Source organism: Chiloscyllium plagiosum, chromosome 9 (genome assembly GCF_004010195.1).
Source record: "Chiloscyllium plagiosum isolate BGI_BamShark_2017 chromosome 9, ASM401019v2, whole genome shotgun sequence".
NCBI classification, from domain to species: Eukaryota; Metazoa; Chordata; class Chondrichthyes; order Orectolobiformes; family Hemiscylliidae; genus Chiloscyllium; species Chiloscyllium plagiosum.
Window position 1 is genome coordinate 26,971,722 of NC_057718.1, and position 19,868 is coordinate 26,991,589.

At 40.2% G+C, this 19,868-nt stretch overlaps 1 protein-coding gene across 3 annotated transcripts in view; it reads right to left on the bottom strand.

Annotated features, from left to right (window-relative positions):
• Positions 1-19,868, bottom strand: part of LOC122552710 (exportin-5) — a 102,505-nt gene that overhangs the window by 81,156 nt on the left and 1,481 nt on the right. The window lies entirely within an intron of this gene.

Sequence of the window (19,868 nt, forward strand, 5' to 3'; positions counted from 1 at the left end):
ACAAGAATCCAGAGAAACTATATTCCTGTCAGGGTGAAAGGAAAGGCTGGTAGGTATAGGGAATGCTGGATGACTAAAAAAATTGAGTGTTAGATTAAGAAAAAGGAGGAAGCATATGTGAGGTATAGACAGGATAGATCCAGTGAATCCTTAGAAGAGTATAAAGGAAGTAGGAGTATATTTAAGAGGGAAATCAGGAGGGCAAAACAGGGACATGAGATAGAATTAAGGAGAATCCAAAGCTATTTGCCAAAGAGTTTTACAAATACATTAAGGACAAAAGGGTAACTAGGGAGAGAATAGGGTCCCTCAAAGATCAGCAAGGCGGCCTTTATGTGGAGCTGCAGAAAATGGGGGAGATACTAAATGAGTATTTTGCATCGGTATTTACTGTGGAAGAGGTTATGGAAAAGAAAGACTGTAGTGAAATAGATGGTGACATCTTGCAAAATGTCCATATTACAGAGGAGGAAGTGCTGAATGTCTTGAAACGGGTAAAGGTGGATAAATCCCCAGGACCTGATCAGGTGTACCCTAGAACTCTGTGGGAAGCTAAAGAAGTGATTGCTAGGCCTCTTGCCGAGTTATTTGTCTCATCGATAGTCATAGGTGAGGTGCCGGAAGACTGGAGGTTGGCTAGCTTGGTGCCACTGTTTAAGAAGGGTGGTAAGGACAAGCCAGTGAACTACAGACCAGTGAGCCTGACGTCGGTGGTGGGCAATTGTTGGAGGGAATCCTGAGGGACAGGATGTACATGTATTTGGAAAGGCAAGGACTGATTAGGGATAGTCAACATGGCTTTGTGTGTGGGAAATCGTGTCTCACAAACTTGACTGAGTTTTTTGAGGAAGTAACAATGAGGATTGAGGAGGGCAGAGCAGTAGATGTCATAGAGTCATAGAGATGCACAGCATGGAAACAGACCCTTCGGTCCAACCCGTCCATGCCGACCAGATATCCCAACCCAATCTAGTCCCACCTGCCAGCACCCCGACCATATCCCTCCAAACCCTTCCTATTCATATACCTATCCAAATGCCTCTTAAATGTTGCAATTGTACCAGCCTCCACCACATCCTCTGGCAGCTCATTCCATACACGTACCACCCTCTGCGTGCCATATCGATGTGATCTATATGGACCTCAGTAGGGCATTCGACAAGGTTCCCCATGAGAGCTTAGATCTCACGGAATACAGGGAGAACCAGCCATTTGGATACAGAACTGGCTCAAAGGTAGAAGACAGAGGGTGGTGGTGGAGGGTTGTTTTTCAGACTGGAGGCCTGTGACAAGTGGAGTGCCACAAGGATCGGTGCTGGTAAATGACTACTTTTTGTCATTTACATAAATGATTTGGATGCGAGCATAAGAGGTACAGTTAGTAAGTTTGCAGATGACACCAAAATTGGACGTGTAGTGGACAACGAAGAGGGTTACCTCAGATTACAACAGGATCTGGACCAGATGGGCCAATGGGCTGAGAGGTGGCAGATGGAGTTTAATTCAGATAAATGCGAGGTGCTGCATTTTGGGAAAGCAAATCTTAGCAGGACTTATACACTTCATGGTAAGGTCCTAGGGAGTGTTGCTGAACAATGAGACCTTGGAGTACAGGTTCATAGCTCCATGAAGGTGGAGTCACAGGTAGATAGGATAGTGAAGAAGGCGTTTGGTATGATTTCCTTTATTGGTCAGAGTATTAAGTACATGAGTTGGGAGGTCATGTTGTGGCTATACAGGACATTGGTTAGGCCACTGTTGGAATATTGCGTGCAATTCTGCTCTCCTTCCTATTGGAAATATGTTGTGAAACTTGCAAGGATTCAGAAAAGATTTACAAGGATGTTGCCAGGGTTGGAGAATTTGAGCCATAGGGAAAGGCTGCACAGGCTGGGGCTGTATTCCCTGGAGCGGAGGCTGAGGGGTGATCTTATAGAGGTTTATAAAATTATGAGGGGCATGGATAGAATAAATAGACAAAGTCTTTTCCCTGGGGTTGGGGGAGCCCAGAACAAGAGAGCATAGGTTTAGGGTGAGAGGGGGAAGATATAAAAGAAACCTAAGGGACAACTTTTTCACGTAGCGGGTGGTACGTGTATGGAATGAGCTGCCAGATGATGTGGTGGAGGCTGGTACAATTGCAACATTTAAGATGCATTTGGATGGGTATATGAATAGGAAGGGTTTGGAGGGATATGGTCGGGGTGCTGGCAGGTGGGACGAGATTGGGTTGGGATATCTGGTGGCATGGACAGGTTGGACCCAAGGATCTGTTTCCATGCTGTACATCTCTATGTTTCGATGTGAAAAGGTAGTAATGGTTGAAAGGATTGCTTGAATTTGGTCTATCTTATGATAGTAAAATATATGACAGAACCGCAGTTTTATGAATAAATGAATAAAACCATGTTAGAGTAAACAATGGGTTAGTAAAGGGTCATGAATGACTGAACAGGAACCCAGTATAAATGAAGAAAGCAAGTGGTGAGCAAGTTAATAAAGATAATCTATAACACAAGGAATGCATTCATAATCTCTTAAGCTTCTTTCTTCAAAAATCCCTCAAAATCTTTGCATTGGCTGAGGTTACCATAAGGGACACTCCTCACCTTCCACCTTCCAACCCCCCCCCCCCCCCCCCAATCCATCATCTGAGATATGGTGACCCTCAGGTTACATCATCCCCAGCCGCCCTTCTCAGAGAGCAGCACAATGGGTAGTTTCCCTCGTTCTTTTGCTCTATTGATTATTCTTCTGCTTATTCCCATCACTTCTCTTGGGTCCCTTGATGATTTAGTATTTATAGAATGCTGATAATGTGAAATCTATCAGGATGTATTTGTTCAGCTCCTCTACCATTTCCCTAGCCTCGTTCTCAAAAGGGACCTGTGTCCACTTGGCCATCTTTCCCCCCATTGACTGAGATGTTTTTGCTGTCCATTTTTCTTCATTTGCCCTCATCTATTTGCTGCCTCTTGGTTATTTTTTGGTTATCTTTTGTCAGCTTTTAATCTTTATCACTTTGTATATTTTTTCTCTTCTATCTTGCTGGTCACGGAGACAAGTCCAGCAGGCTTCAGCACAATTCTCAAGTAGAAGGACAAAGCAAATTAGCCACCAATTGTCAGGCCCATAAAACAAGGCTCCTGACAAACAGACAAAAGCACTCCCAATCACGTCAAGTGCTTTACACTTCCATTTCCATATGCATAATGGCAATTTTGAGGCAATAACCAATTGTAGGTCACTGGTAAGTCTGTACAACAACAATCTACACAACAAATAATGTTCAAAAATAACAGTGGATCATACTACAAGAGATCCAGCTCTATTTTAAAATTAATACAGGCAAGTTCAACTGATCTAACTCCTCTTTCATGTCATCCTTTGCCTACAATTGGGTGCTACTTAAGTTGGGGGAATCACTTGATGAACAACATCTTGACTGTGTGAATGTAAATGTGGTGCGAAAGTTGGATAAGTTAGACAATGGTGCAAAATTCCAGCTGTATGAAATTTAAGGAATATAAACATGATTGCGAGAGCATGGTCGAAATACATTGCAAGATCATATATTTGAATTGAGCTGCTTCCACATCCGAAGTGACATTACTGACTAACGTCACTCCACAGCCAGAGAACATGTTCAAAATCTAACATGATAGCCATCAGGAGAAATTGTCAACATAATTACCTCCTTCAGGAAAAGATACGATTCCCAAGAATATACTAAATTGTGGAGCATAAACAATGAAATAGTGTTTATGATATCAAACAACACAACCAAATTCTTACATTCCTTCCAAGTTCACATTGATCTCGCTGTTACATCTGTTCCCTGTAACCACAATAGGGTTCCAGTTCAGAAATAGTTACATGTACTTCACCTCGACTAAAGCAGTCAACCTAAAGCATGACCTGATTTTTGGACCATCCCTCAAGCGAGTGACAACGTACCCCCATTCAATAGAAATGAGGTCAGTAAATTCAGAAACTACAAAATTTCATTCATTGAATAATACATTACACTGCATTCAGAGCTCTTGGAGAAATCAAGACTCACACACACTATGATAGCAGTGCTCCGTAATGACTGGGATCAAGTTTTTAAATGTGTTGCACTACGTTGTTAACAATTACAGAGCAATTCCTCACTCAGCTCCACAAATGCTGCAAGCTACACTCATCTTTGCAGTTTATCTTCATGCCTTTCTCATGGGGTGGTCTCAGCTTTGGGAGGCTGCACAAGAACTTATATTAGGACAGTGGGAAAAGAAGCGCAAGATGGAATACGATGTGGGAAAGTGTGAGGTTATGCACTTTGCTGGGAAGAATAGATTCTATTCTCTTTTCTAATCAGGGAAAGGCTTTGGAAATATAAGTACAAAGGGACCTGGGAGTCCTACCTCAGGATTGCCTTAAGGTTAACTTGTAGGTAGAGCTGAAGGTAAAGGAAAATGCAACATTCACATTTATTTCAAAAGGGCTCGAATACAGAAGAGGTGTACTGCTGAGGCTATGGTCAGACTGTATTTAGAAAATAGTGTACGGTTTTCAAGGACCTATCCAAGGACAGACATGCTGGCCTATGGGAGGGTCCAGAAGAGATTTACAAGAATAATCCTGATAATGAAAAGCTTGTCATTTGAGGAACGGGTGAAAACTCGATCTGTACTCAATGGATAGAATGGACTTGGAGAAAATACTTCCACTTGGAGGAGAGACTGGGACCCGAGGGCATAGCCTTAAGAGTGAAGGGACTGACATGAGGAGGAATTTATTCTGTCAGAAGGTGGTAAATCTGTGGAACTCATTGCCACAAAAGACAGAGGAGGCCAAATCATTGCGCATATTAAGTGGAACAAAACGTTATAGGGAGAAGACAGGAGAATAGGGTTGAGGAGCATATCAGCCATGCTCAAATAGCGGGGCAAACTCAATGTAGCTAATGACCTAATTGTGCTCACCTAAGTTGTGGCCCAGTGAAGCTAACAATCAACATATGCACAAATGCAATCAGAGGACAGAAAAGCTCACTGAAAACAAATGCAGACCAAAATATAAAATTCAGAGCCACACTACTAAAGCCAGGTGACAGAGCATTTGTGAAACTTGATGCTCATCTTCAGAAGTAAACAAGGACGCATGGCATCCAATTATTCCTGTGAACAATATGAAAAGGATCATTATTGAATGTAGTTTGAAAAGAAAAAAAATCACACAACTTGCCACTATTTTAAAGCATTTAAACAAAATATGTGCTGAATTTGATCCAGATATTTGTTTTTCATATGCAGAGCATATTAAGTGAAACATTGTTTTCAGTGCATACCAGTACCAACTGAACAGTAGCAGGTAATGCAAACATTATAGAAAGGGAGAAAATTATAATCATCAATAGGGATAAAGTATGGAACAAACCATTGGAATTTAAGACAGGAAATTCCGTAGGGCCCAAATGACTATAAGATCTTAAAAGGAAGTGGCAGCAGATATAATGGATTCATTGATTATAATATTCCAAAATTTAAGTTGCAGGAAAGGTTCCAGTGGATTAGAAAAGTGCTTTATCAGATCCTTATTCAAAAGCAGAATAACAAAGTTGGAAACTGTAGGGCAGTTTGTTTAACATACGTCATTAGGAAATTGTTAGAATCCATCACAAAGTAATAACAGAATATTTGCAAAGTCAAAATACAATCCAGAGGTAGCATGGTTTTATGAAGGGTAAATCATACTTGTTAGATATTTTTAGATATGTAACAAGCAATGTGGATAGTGGGGATCCTGTAGATGTCATACATCTGAACTTTCAGAGGCATTTGATTAGGTGTCACACAAAGTGAACACAGAAGATAAGATCACATTAAGTTAGGGGTAATGTATTAGCATGGATTGAAGATTAGCAAACAAATAGAAGGGAGTGAGTCAGGTTAAATGGGTCTTTCACGGATTGACAACAACAGTTAAGTGCCACACGCCTCAACTCTTCACAATCTACATTAATGATTTGAATGGAGAGATACAAAGTACTACTGACAAATTTGTAGGCAACACTGAAACAGATGGAAAAGTAAGCTGCAAGAATAATTAAGAAATTCACCAAGGACACATAGGTTATACGCACAGATCGAAATTGGCAGATGCAGATTAACATGAATAAGTCAGAGGGTGTCCATTTTGATCAGAGGAATAGAAAGGCAACTTACTATTAAATTAAGGGCAACTTCAGAATGCTTCAGTGCAGAGGGATTTTGGTGTCCTCCTGCATGAATTGCAGGAAACTTGAATGCGGGTACAACTGGTAATAAGAAAAGCAAAAGGAAATTTGGCATTTATTGCAAAAGAAATAAAGTATAAAGGAGGGAGTTACGCTGCACCTGCACAAGCCATTACTGAGAACAGATCTGGAGCACTGCATGCAAATTTGGTCCCCTTGAGATAGGATGTAGTTGTATCGGAAGCAGTTTTAGTGAAGGTTGATTCAAGAGATAAGCGATTTTTCTTTTCAAGAAAGATTGAACAGTTCAGGTCTATATTCACTGGAGTTTAGAAGAATGAGATCTGGTTGAGGTATACAAGATGCTAAAAGAGACCGACAAAGTAGACAGGGAGACAATGTTTTCTCACGTTTTCTCTAGTTGCAAACTTGAACAATAAGTTTAGTTTGAGGATAAAGGGGAACAGATTTAAAACAAATGAGGAGAAATTACTTCTCTGAAAAAGGTTGGAACCAAAGTGAGATGGATGTCGTGGCATTCAGAAAATTTGGGAAGATGGACAGATTTTTAATTAGTAATGGATTTAAATGTTATAAAGACTGGCAGGAAAATGGAGTCAAGGCTAAAATGAGATTAGCAAGGATCGCAATTGCAGAACAGGCTTGAAGGGTTGAATTGCCTACTCCTGTTACTGCATACGTTCTTAAGATCATATTGTTATTCTACTTGAGAAAAATGTGCACACACCATGAAGTCACAAAACTACTTTCAGTTGGTGAGAAAATAGTGTTTCATTGTGCATGATCAAGCGAAAAGTCCACACCACTTTTGTTCTTTATCAAAAAAGCTGTTTCTATGCAAGTGGAAGTGAACTCTTGCTGAAAGAAAAGGTGAAAAATATTCATTAAATTCAAGAGTCAATTTAATTACAATTTATTGTCAGTACAGAAATTCATTCAGGTACATTACTTGTTCATTAAAAATTACAAGCAAATGAATCATAAAGTAAAAATTATCCCATCACAGAACTATTTTGGAGCACTTAACTAGTTGACAGTTTAAAATCAACAAGTCTTATCAGGCATCAGAGCTTCATACATTCAAACCCTTAATAAAAGCGGTTAAAATGGAGGCCATGAAGCAGTGCAAGAACACACATTTTCTGCTTTTAAGAACTGTACCCTTTTCCCCGAATGAATCCAACAGTAGCACTTTGACAGTAGGTAATTCTCATGGTCATAACATATTTTACTTTCACTAAAGTTCTTCAAATACAGATCAAAATAGATCTGCTCAAATACCTTTCCAAACTGTTTCAATCATGCTTGTAACCTTGAAGAGTATACTTTTCAGACATCATCAGGATGGATATCCAAAAAGAAGAGCATTCCTCAACTATAGCCAAGTAGGACTCACAATCAGGAATCCTTACCTGATTGTGGTTTCGACTTGAAAAGATTTTAACTTTCTGAAGTTGGACCAAATATATTTCTTGGCCACCAAATCTTTACACTGCTCCCTCAAATTCAACTTATCTAGTTTGATACAAAGATACATATAGATTAACATTTCAATGTTTATGTCATGAAACTTGATGGAACATCATGAATGGACTTTTTCCTCAAGTCTATTATTCCTTGATATTCTAGAAGTCTGTAGTTTTTTGAATTTTATTTTGTTAAACAACAAAAAAAAATGTCTGCACCATTTTACAAACTAAGTGCTTATGATCATCTTGTTTATTCCTGATGAGGTACAGATGCATTATATTGTCCGCAAACATCTCAGATCGACAATTAACCATTCATATTGAGAATGAAAAGCAAACTAAGAAGTACACAATTGCTGATGAGATGCAGTATTCTTAATGTGGGCTAAATGCTCAATACAGTAATTGTTGGGTCTTCTTGTGAAAGAAATCATTGATGTAGAGTTGGATTGTCAAAGTTTCTCGTTTAAATACTTCAACAAATTTGATTGGTTGCATGCTATCAAAAGCTGAAAAGAAATCCAAGAGGTGACACAAGAATGTTTGCCTCATCTATCCAAATACTGTTGGCTCAAACCAATCAAGCAGATTAAGTTGAATATTCAAAGTTATTTTTCATTTTATTGGTTGCATTGTTTATACTTTTGAAAACAAACCACTGAAACAAATCCACAACATAAATAGTTTGTTCTGGAAATTTGAATATTCTATTGACTCAAGGGAAATATGATCAGCCTCATTTACCAAGAGGGCATTGCCCTTAACAAATGAATAATACCAAAGTTCAGCCATGACAACATCTAATAGGTTATTTCCTTAAGTTGTTTTATGATCACCTCAGACCAACTTAAGCAGCTGTGTCCTTCAGGCTTGGATACCACAACATCAAGGTCCTCTGTCCTGGGCACATTTTGCACCTGCCAACTCGTTGTTAAGTTTACTACTAAAACTCAATATGGAGATATATCTTCCCCCACTCAACACAAAATCTGGATTTCTTGGTTTTACCTTCAGCCGAGCTGAACTATTATCTGCTAACACCTGGTCTGGACCTACCTCCTATTTTTTTTTTAAAAAGGATCATTACCTTTCTCTGGACCTTTTGTTCAGTGATAACTACGATCTCTAATCTCTCGTCTCAGCCTTTCACTGACCTTGCTCATTATATTCCACCCATCACATTTCTACATCTCTTCAGATGAAAACAAAGTCATACTGAACTCAAGACATTCCCTGCTTCTCTCTCTCTCTACATATAAATGCTTTCAGACCTGGTAATATGTTCCGTATGTTTTACTTCAGATTTTAAGTTTGCACAGTATTTTGTTTTTGATTTGATATTTAATCCACTGTCATTGCTCTTCCAGAATCATTACCATGAAATCCTGCTCTTGTCAAGATTTCCACCTTTGTTCCATATTTCAGCTTGCTCAGCTTCACTGCTTTCCAATTCCTTTCCAGTGTTTACCAAAATTCACTTTAACAGCCACATCTCCTTCCTGAAATGATTTCATCCAGCTCCAAACATCCATACAGATTCCAACTGAAGTTCCAGCCTTCATATACCAAATCTAGCCACAATTGCAGGTATCTCCAAGACATTGGACTTCATTCCTGATGAAGGACTTTTGCCCAAAACAGATATTTTCCTGCTCCTCGGATGCTGCCTGACCTGCTGTGCTTTTCCAGCACCACTCTAATCTAGACTCTGATCTCCAGCATCTGCAGTCCTCAGTTTCGCTTGCAGTTTGCACCACAATCCAAGAGTCAGACAGTACCATGTGATGCCACATTCATACACTTGACTTCTCTCCATTAGAATAATTCACCCTAAGTGCATGCTTCCTACACACTTCCTCTGGTATACTGATTACTTTATCGGTGTACTTTCCTTCTTTCTTTAGGAGCTGAAAAACAATTCATTAATTTTGCTTCCAATTTCCATCTTTCTCTCACCACACAGTTCATCTCTGATTCTTAAGTTTGACTTCACTACTCCCATTTCTGGAGACAGACTGTATTTAACCAACCTACCAATTCCCACAGCTACCTGGATGACACTTACCTATGCCCCACTTTCTGCATTTTCCAGTTTCTCATTCTCCACTGCTTCTGTTTGATGACTCTACTTCCATATTAATGCTTGACACACTTTCCTTATTCCTCAACCAAGGATCTCCCCACAACAGCATGGATGATAATCCCGACACATCTTCATCACTTCTCTTTCATCCCTTACCCTCACCTTCCACCCCATTAGCCACCGTAACAAGCATTGCATTTCCAAAGATGTCTTTTCCCCCTCCTCTACTGTCAGCATTCCAAACTGACCACTCCCTTCATGATTCCCTGGGTTACTTATCACTCCCAACTCTTTGCCCTTCACTGACCCAACCCCCACCCATGGAATCGCGAGAGGTTTAACATGCTTTTTTTTAAACTTACATGTCCATTCAACTGTAAAAGGGTGGGGGAAGGAGGAGGGGGAGGAAGAAAAATAATTATAGGCTTACTCACTAGTTGGAAACAGACACGAATTTCTGTGGCAATAAATGGGATTCCAGGATGGTATGTTGCCTCGCTGGTGCCAAGGACAAGTTTGTAACGGAGGAAATGCAGGATTCCAGTCTTGGGAGGGGAATAGGTTTGAGGCCCTGAAGCCAGATTTGAGAGAGTTAGGAAGGAAATTAAAAAGGAGGACCTCAAGAAGACCTCCTCTCAAAATTACTCCAGTGCCACATGCTACAGATCACAAAGACAGGAGCATTCACCAACTGAATGAATGGTTAGAGAACTGGTGTCAAAAGGAATGACATCTGATTTGAGGAACAAAGACCAGTTTTCAGGCAGGTGGGACTTGTACAAGCTGGAGAAGTTACACCTTAATGAGATTGGGACAGGGACTTCGAGCCTCACAGGCAAATTTGCTTATGTTGTTCGTCTGAATTTAAATTAGCTTGTCATATGGATAGGACTTGAGGAATAACCCAAATGAGGAACATTTGTAACATATGAGGAACGTTTGGGATCTCTGAAGTTTAGATGGATAGGGGGTATCTAATTCAAACATACAGAATACTGAATGGCCTGGACAGAGTGGCTGTTGGGAAGAGGTTTCCATTGATAGGAGAGATTAGGACCAGAGGGCACAGCCTCACAGTAAAGGGAAGACATTTTAGAATGGAGATAAGGAGAAACTACTTCAGCCGGAGAGCTGTGAATCTTTGGAATTCATTAACACTGAAGGCAGTGGAGGCCTGGTCATTAAGAATATTTAAGACTGAGATAGATAGGTTCTTGAATATCAAGGATTATGGAAGAAAGTGGGAGAATGGGGTTGAGAAACATATCAACTATGACTGAATGGCACAAGCAGACTCGATGGGCTGAACGGCTCCTATTTCTGCTATCTCTTATGGTCTTACAGAAGTAAGTAACATTCTTAACAGGAACTCTAAAATATACTGGGGAGACTAAAGCACAGGAAAAACAAAGCTGAGAATCAAGTCTGCTTCAAAAATGGAATGGCATCAAAAGGGCAAAGTTCATAGCACTTGACCAGAATGCATGCAACTTCTGCAACAAGGCAGACCATCTAAAGTCACGAGTCATACATGGTACAATCTAAAAGCCATTGAAGAACAAGGCTACATCATGACCAGAACAGGGAACGGAATATTTAAGGATAAACAACACTGAGAAGGAAAAGGAGGTGGAATTGTGCTGTTTTAGTAAAAGATGAGATCAGTATGTTAAGAAGATTGGATCTCGCATCAGGAAAACAAGTGTGCGGAACCTGTTTGGGTAGAAATAAGAAACAGTAAGGTGAATAGATATGGGTTAGAGTTCATTTATGGTTCACTAAACAGTAATGGCAATGAAGGGCACGGTACGAGTCAGGAGATGAAATGAGCATGGAGCGTGGGCAACAGTTATTGTAGTTGAGTTGAACCTGTATATAAACTGGACTGATGAAGGGCTTATGCCCAAAACATGGTTTCGCCTGCTCCGCTGTGCTGGTCAAGCACCATGCTTTTCGACTCTGATCTCCAGCATCCACAGTCCTCACTTTCACCTATAGACTGGGCAAACCAACCAAGCAGAAAACTGTGGAGTCAAGCTTTCTAAAGCAAAATGAAGATAATTCAACTTGGATACAAATTTAAATCAAATTTTAAGTCAAATTCACAATCTTCTTGTTAAAGAACCATTAAGAAATGAGTGGCCACAAATGATTGAAACATAATATTAAGATCTAAGTGAATTGGCTCATTTTGAAGCAAAGTTATTAAATTTGAATCCGGGAAATAATGATGGCATGAGGCACAAATTTGCTGAGGTGAAATGGGAAATGCATCAAAAGTCAAGACTGTGTATAAGAAACGGATAATTATGGACAACTAGTAGTTGAAGGAAGTTAGCATTCATAACAAAACTGCACTGGACAAATTCATGAGGCTGAAAATTGTTGATTTCCAGCATCCACTCATCTACATTCTGGAGTTTTGAAGGAGGTGGACTATAGAGATAGCCTATGCATTTATAATTTGTCAAAACTCTACAGATTCTGGAATGAATCCTATGGTAGCAAATGTCAACACACTATACAAGGGTGTGAGAGAGAAAAATGGTTACAGACCCATTAGCCTTGCATCAATCATAGGACATTGCTCGCATCAATTATAAAAGATAGAATACATAGAAACCTGAAAGATGATACAAATTTGGGCTTGGTCAACATGGATTTGCACTTGGAAAACAGTGTTTGATGAACGTGGGCTTGGAGCATTTTTTTGATGGTATTAACAAAATTAATATCATAGAATCCCAACAGTGTGAAAGCAGGCTATTCAGTCCATCGAGTCCACAGTGACACTGTGAAGAACATACTACCCCAGACCCACCCTGTAACCACGCGATCCCTGTAACCTCACATTTCCCATGGCTAATTCAACTAGACCTGCACAATCCTGGACAGTATGGGCAATTTAGCACAGCCTATCCACCTAATCTGCACAACTTTGGACTGTGGGTGAAAACCCACAGAGGCACAGGGAAATATGCAAACTCCACACATCGTCACTCAAGGCTGGAATCAAACGCATCCATGGCACAGTGAGGCAGCAGTGCTAACCACTGAGTCACCAATATTGGAGATCCAACGGATATAGTACACTTGGAATTTTCAAATACTTTTGATAAAGCCACCACAGGAGGCTGATTAGACAAATTAAAGCACGTAGGATAGGAGATAATATACTGTCATGGATTAATAATTGGTTAATAGATAGAAAAAGAAGAGAAATATATGGATTTCTCTCATATTGGCAGGCGGTGATCATTATTTAGACCCAAAAAATGCTGACCAGATATGTCCTGGGATAATGAGACAGTCTTTGAAAAGTGATCAAGCAAACGGAGAACGCATTCTCTTCAAAAAGGTGATCTTATTGAAAATGTAAAGACCGTGTGTTTTAATTTTTACATATTTTTGACTGTGAACTGAAATGAAAAATAACTTTTTAAAACCAAGGATTGTTGACAGATTGCTGCACTTCTGAAATCAAGCAACTTGACATGAGATCAAAGTGTTGTTCACACAGCTGCCAGTTCAACAGGCATGGCAAGTTTGCAGAGGAGCTGGAGCCCAGGAGGGTGCACAAATTGAGATTAAGGCAGCAACATTCACAGGATGAGGCCATGGCTAGCTAGGCCTGCATTAACTGCCATGCCTTAAGAACCGACTACTTTGCAGTATGTCTGGAGTCACACGCAGGCCAGACAAGGTAAGGACAGCAGCTTTCCTTCCCTCGAGGATGTCAGTGAACCAGGTGAGTCTTTTCTAACAATCAACAAAGAATTCATACTCATCATTAGGCTCTGAATTCCACCACTGAACTTGTATTGGATTAAATTCTACCACCTATTGTGGCAGGCTTTCGGCCCAGGTCCCTCAAATATTACCTGACTCTCTGGATTAACCTGAAGAAGGGCTTATGCCCGAAACGTCGATTCTCCTGTTCTTTGGATGCTGCCTGACCTGCTGCGCTTTTCCAGCAACACAGCTGGATTAACAGTCCAGCAATAATACCACAATTGATAGCAAAGGTCTTCTGCCTGCCAATCAGAGATTGGCTCTCAAGCAGCTGAACAGTTCTGGGCTGTGAACAAGATAGCTTCTCCCTATCAGGTCATTATCTGCAGCAACAAAACAAATTAAGCCTAAGAAAACCAGTTTGTTTTTTCCTTCAGCAGTATCTGTGATTTTTAATTGTTCAGTCAGAGGCCTTTCTAAGTGCGAACTAGTCACCCTGTATCTCTGCAAGCAAGGGAAAGGACAGAGGGAATGAAGATCAAGAAGTATTCTGATTAGCACAAGAATCATCTCTGCAAATCTTTCGAACATGGACCCGTGAACTGTCTTCCCATTCTTTCCTTTCATTTATAAAATGCAGCTAGAATTTATTTATAATAAGTTCAGAAATCTGGTCCACGGTTTCTGTTAACCTGGGTCGGAAAGTCAGGTAAGGGGGGGGAATTTTGCATGCTTTTTGAAATCTTTCACTTTTGTGATTTTGACTTTTGTGCTTTATTTCTAGCACACGAGCCTAGTGAGGCATAACAAACAGACAAAGTAGACAGTCTAGATGCAGCTAAGATGTTTCTCCTGTTTGCGAACCAAGGAGCGCAAGTTAAGAATAAGATGACACTTAGGTCCGACAGAAGAGATTTTTTTTTCCTGAAATCTGAAGGTTGTGAATTTGTGGAACTCTCTACTGCGGAAGGTTATGGACATCGGTGTGAACATATTCAAGGCACAGATTGATCGGATTTCAGATTACGAATGGCATACAGGGTTAAGGATAGGATGGGTAAAAGTCATTGACGTGTTCAATTACCCGTCAACCTGAGTGACAAATCTTTGCAAACATCGCTGTCCATAATTACATTGACTGGTGGAGTACAGACTGTTTGACAGACTGTACTATGTTGCTATGTTCATTCTATATCATTGTCCAAGGCTCCGAACACTCCTTTCCACTTGAAACAGCAATCAGGAATACAGTTTCCTCCACATTGGGAAGTCCAAATGCAGACTGGTTGACTGTTCTGAAGAACACCTTTATTCAGTCTCCAAGCATATCCTGCCTCTTCTTATGTTCAAATTTGTGTCCTCGGTCTGGTGCAACATTCCACAAATCAGAGAAACAGGTCATTTTCCATTTTGCTACTTAACAGCTCTATGAGCTCAACATGAAATTCAAAAACCTCAGACCATGAATTCATGTTCTCTATTTTATTTTCTTGGTTTTGCTTTCAGCAGAACTGGCCTATATTCTGCAATTAAATAGCTATTCTGAACCTATTTATTTTATCTAAAAACATGATTTCTCTCGGTCTTTTGCAATATTATTTATGACCTCAAATCTTTCTCATCCTGTACACTTCTCCTGATCATCTCTTCTGCTCCGAATGCTCCTCCACACCTTTTCTCCAATGTAAAACCCGCTTTTCTGGCTCTCTTCAGTTTCAAAATCCACATTTCAAAAGGCACAGCAGAAAGGATGACCGACTCTTTTCTCCAAAGGACATGGCACATGCTTCCAGGTTGAGCAAACCAAAGAAGATTAAGTGTTTATATTGAACTGTTCACAAAAAGTACATCTCAAAGTGTTTCACAACCAATGGAGCACGTAGAAACACAAAATAGTAGTGTAGGCCATTCTAATGTCAGAAATGTGGTAGCCAATGTGCATACAAGCTCCAGCATACAATATGATAATAAGCTGTTGTTGAGATGTTAATTAAAGGATAAATGTTAGAGGAACACAAGGGATAACCCTCCTGATCATCTGCAGATGAGTGTCTTGGGATCTTATATTTTCATTCAAGCAGGCAGATGGGCCTCAGTTTAGCATCTTAAGAAAAATATACCAACATACAAATTAGAAATAGGCCATTTATCCCTCAAGCCTTGTCTGCCATCCAAACATCATGACAGATCCGGTTGTAACCTCAATTCAATACACCGTTTTGTTGTGCAGAAGTAGTGTCCTTTACCTTTGACCCAGAAGCCTGGCTCTCACCCACTTCAGAGGTGTGTAATAACATCTTTCTGAACATGTTGATTAGGAAACAAAAGGTCCAAATGCCAACCACATCTAGCTCATCAATCCTTCGATGGATGACCTCAAGTTTATCAAATGGAAGTTTATGAACAAAGTGACATGCCTGAAGTAGACAGCTGTGGTTATGTGTAATATGCAATTGGGGAGTTTCAAACAGCACAAGGATGTTAAAGATAATTTAAGTCAATGCTATAGCCTGGAATATACACAAACGTCCATCATACAACCAATATGAAGGGACTTTTCATTTTTATCAGTTAATACCCAAGCCACCCCAGATCAGGCAGTAGCAAGCCCAGACAAATGTAAACACTCTACCACAGAAAATAACTCAAAGAAAATCTACATTGTTTCAATTTTTCTCACCAGCCACCAGTTTGGTTCAAATGTGTGGAATTGTGAATTGTATCATGCTGTCGTTCATGAAATCAGAAATTGGTGCAGATATTTAATTACTGAGGCTAGTCAATTCCATCAGGAACAAATTCAGATCTCAACTGTCTCAACGTTGATCAATTCCAAAATTGAAAGCAGTTTCCCTTTCACATCCCAAAATAACTGGAATCTTGCAATGGTCACAGAAGCAGCTACAAGCCTTCTGAAGGAATAATTCTACTGGTGCAACTCACCTGTCTTTTCCAACAACAGTATTTTTCTATGAGCTAATCAGACCCAGGGAGATAGTGAGGAAAGAGATCAAACTGAGACTGGGACAGTTGGGAAAAGGAACAAGTCAAACAGTCAAGGCAGAAAGGTGCAAAGCAGAGAACGAGGTAGGATTGGTAAATTAAACTGCATTTATTTCAATCCAAGAGGCATAATGGGGTAGGCAGATGAACTCAGGGCATGGTTCGCAACATGGAACTGGAATATCATAGCAATTACATAGACGTAGCTCAGGGATGGACAAGACTGGCAGCTTAATGTTCCAGGATACAAATGCTATAGGAAGGATAGAAAGGGGAGCAAGAGAGGAGGGGAGTGGCGTTTTTGATAAGGGATAGGATTATAGCTGTACTAAGGGAGGATATTCCTGGGAATAGGTCCAGGGAAGTTATTTGGAATGACATTAACTGAAAAATAAGAAAGGGATGATCACCTTATTGGGATTGTACAAGAGAACACCCAATTGTGGGCATGAAGTTGAGAACAAATTTGTAAGGAGATCTCAGTTATCTATTATAATAGGGTGGTTATGGTAGGAGTTTTTAACATTCCAAATATAGATTGGGACAGCTGTGGTATTAAGGATTTTGATTGAGAGGAATTTGTTAAGTGTGTACAAGAAAATTTTATGATTCAGTATGTGAATGTACCAATTAGAGAAGGTGCAAAACTTGACCAACTCTTGGGATAAAAGTGTTCGTGGGGGAGCACTTTGGGGCTAGAGACCATAATTCTATAGTTTAAAATAGTGATGGAAAAGAATAGACCGGATCTAAAAGTTGAAGATTAAATTGGATGAAGGCAAATTTGGATGGTATTCAGCAAGAACTTTCAAAAGTTGACTAAGGGCGGATGTTCGCAGGGAAAGGGACGGCTGGAAAATGGGAAGCCTTCAAAAATGAGAATGAAAATCCAGATTCAGTATATTCTTGTTAGGATGAAAGGAAAGGCTGGTAAGTGTAGGGAATGCTGGATGACGAAAGAAACTTTGGTTTTGGTTAAGAAAAAGGAAGCAAGCATATGTCAAGTAGAGACAGGATAGATTGAGTGAATCCTTAGAAGAGTATAAAGGCAGTAGGAGTATACAAGAGGGAAATCAGGAGAGCAAAAAGGGCACATGAAATAGCTTTGGATTCTCCTTAACCCTATTTGCCAAAGGGATTTTATAAATACATTAAGGACAAAACGTTAACAAGGGAGAGAATAGGGCCCCTCAAAGGTAACCTATGTATGGAACCACAGAAGATAGGGGAAGATACTAAACAATTATTTTGCATCGTATTTACTATGGAGAAAGTCTTGGAAGATAGAGAATGTGGGGAAATAGATGATGACATCTTGAAAAAATGTCCATTTAAAGAGGTGATGGTGCTGGATGCCTTAAAACACAAAGGCGGATAAATTCCCAGGACCTGATCAGGTGTACCCTAGAACTCCATGGGAAGCGATTGCTGGACTTCTTGCTGAGATATTTGTATCACCAATAGTCACAGGTGAGGTGCCATAAGACTGGAGGTTGGCTAACGGGCTGGCACTATTTCAGAAAGATGGCAAAGAAAAACCAGGAAACTACAGATAAATGAGCCTGACATTGGTGGTGGGCAAACTGAGGGCATTCCGAAGGACAGGGTTTACATGTATTTGGAAAGGCAAGGACTGATTAGGGATAAGGTAAAAACAATGATTAGGGATAGTCAACATTGCATCATGCGTGGGAAGTCATGTCTCACAAACTTGATTGAGTTTTTTGAGGAAGTAACAAAGAGGATTGATGAGAGCAGAGTGGTAGGTATGATCTATATGGATTCTGGATCAGTGGTGCTGGAAGAGCACAGCAATTCAGGCAGCATCCGAGGACAGGCGAAATCAACGTTTCGGGCAAAAGCCGATCTATATGGACTTCTGTAAGGTGTTCGACAAGGTTCCTCATTGTAAACTGGTTAGCAAGATTAGTTCACATGGAATACAGGGAAAACTTGCCATTGGGATACAGATCTGGCTCAAAGATAATTGACAGAGGGTGGTGGAGGCCTGTGACCAGTCGTGTGCCACAAGGATCAGTGCTGGGTTCACTGCTTTTCATATGTAAACAATTTGGATATGAACATAGGAGGTGTAGTTCGTAAGTTTGCAAATGAAATCAAAATTGGAGGTGGAGTGGATAGCAAAGGTTACCTCAGAGTAGAATGGGATCTTGTTCAGATGGGTCACTGAGTGGCAGATGGAGTTTAATTTTGATAAATGTGAGGTGCTGCATTTTGGAAAGGCAATACAGGGTAGGACTTATACACTTAGCAGTAAGGTCCTGGGGAGTGTTGCTGAAAAAGAAACCTTGGAGTGCAGGTTCATAGTGCCTTGAAACCGGAATCATAAATAGATAGAATAGTGAAGGCAGTGTTTGGTATGCTTTCACTTATTGGTCAGAGCATTGAGTATAGGAATTGGGAGAGAATGTTGTGGCTGTACAGAACATTGGTTTGACCACTTTTGGAATATTGTGTGCAATTCTGATCTCCCCGCTACAAGAACGATGTTGTGAAACTTGAAAGGCTTCAGAAACATTTCTAAGGATGTTGCCAGGATGAGGGGGTTTCAGCTTCAGAGACTGAATAGGCTGGGGCTGTTTTCCCTCGAGCATCGGAGGCTGAGGGTGACCTTATCGAGGTTTCTAAAATTGCGAGGGCATTGATAGGGTAAATAGACAAGGTCTTTTCCCTGAGTTGGGGGGGGGAGAGAGTCCACAACCAGACAGCATAGGTTTAGGGTGAGAGGAGAAAGATTTAAAAGGGGTCTCAATGGCACATTTTTCATGCAGAGATTGGTGTGTGTATGGAATGAACTGCCAGAAGAAGTGGTGAAGCCTAGCACTATTACAATATTTAAAAGGCATCTGGATGGGTATTCAAATAGGAAGGGTTTATAGGGATATGAGCCAAATAGGACAAGATTAATTTAGGATATCTGATCAGCATGGAGGAGTTGGACCAAAGAGTCTGCTTCCATGCTGTACATCTGTGAATCTCCTCTTGTGAGGTACAGTTGACCCCGCTTCCACCACACACAGGCAACATATTCCAGATACTAACCAATCACTTCTTTATTCTGCCTAGAAACATTATTCTGAAAAGTCTATCAAGGCATTCCAACTCTAAGACGACAAAATATGTAGCAAATTATTTCAGTACTTAACTGAAATAGATCAATAGGTATAACCAACTAACTGTTGCTTCCAAAACTCATCAATTCACAACTCTACCGGCATATGCATTATTATGTACATGAACTATGCGTGAACTATATCTGCAAGAAAATTTCTTAATGCACAAAGTGAAACCAATATTCTGACAAGATAAAAGGAAACAC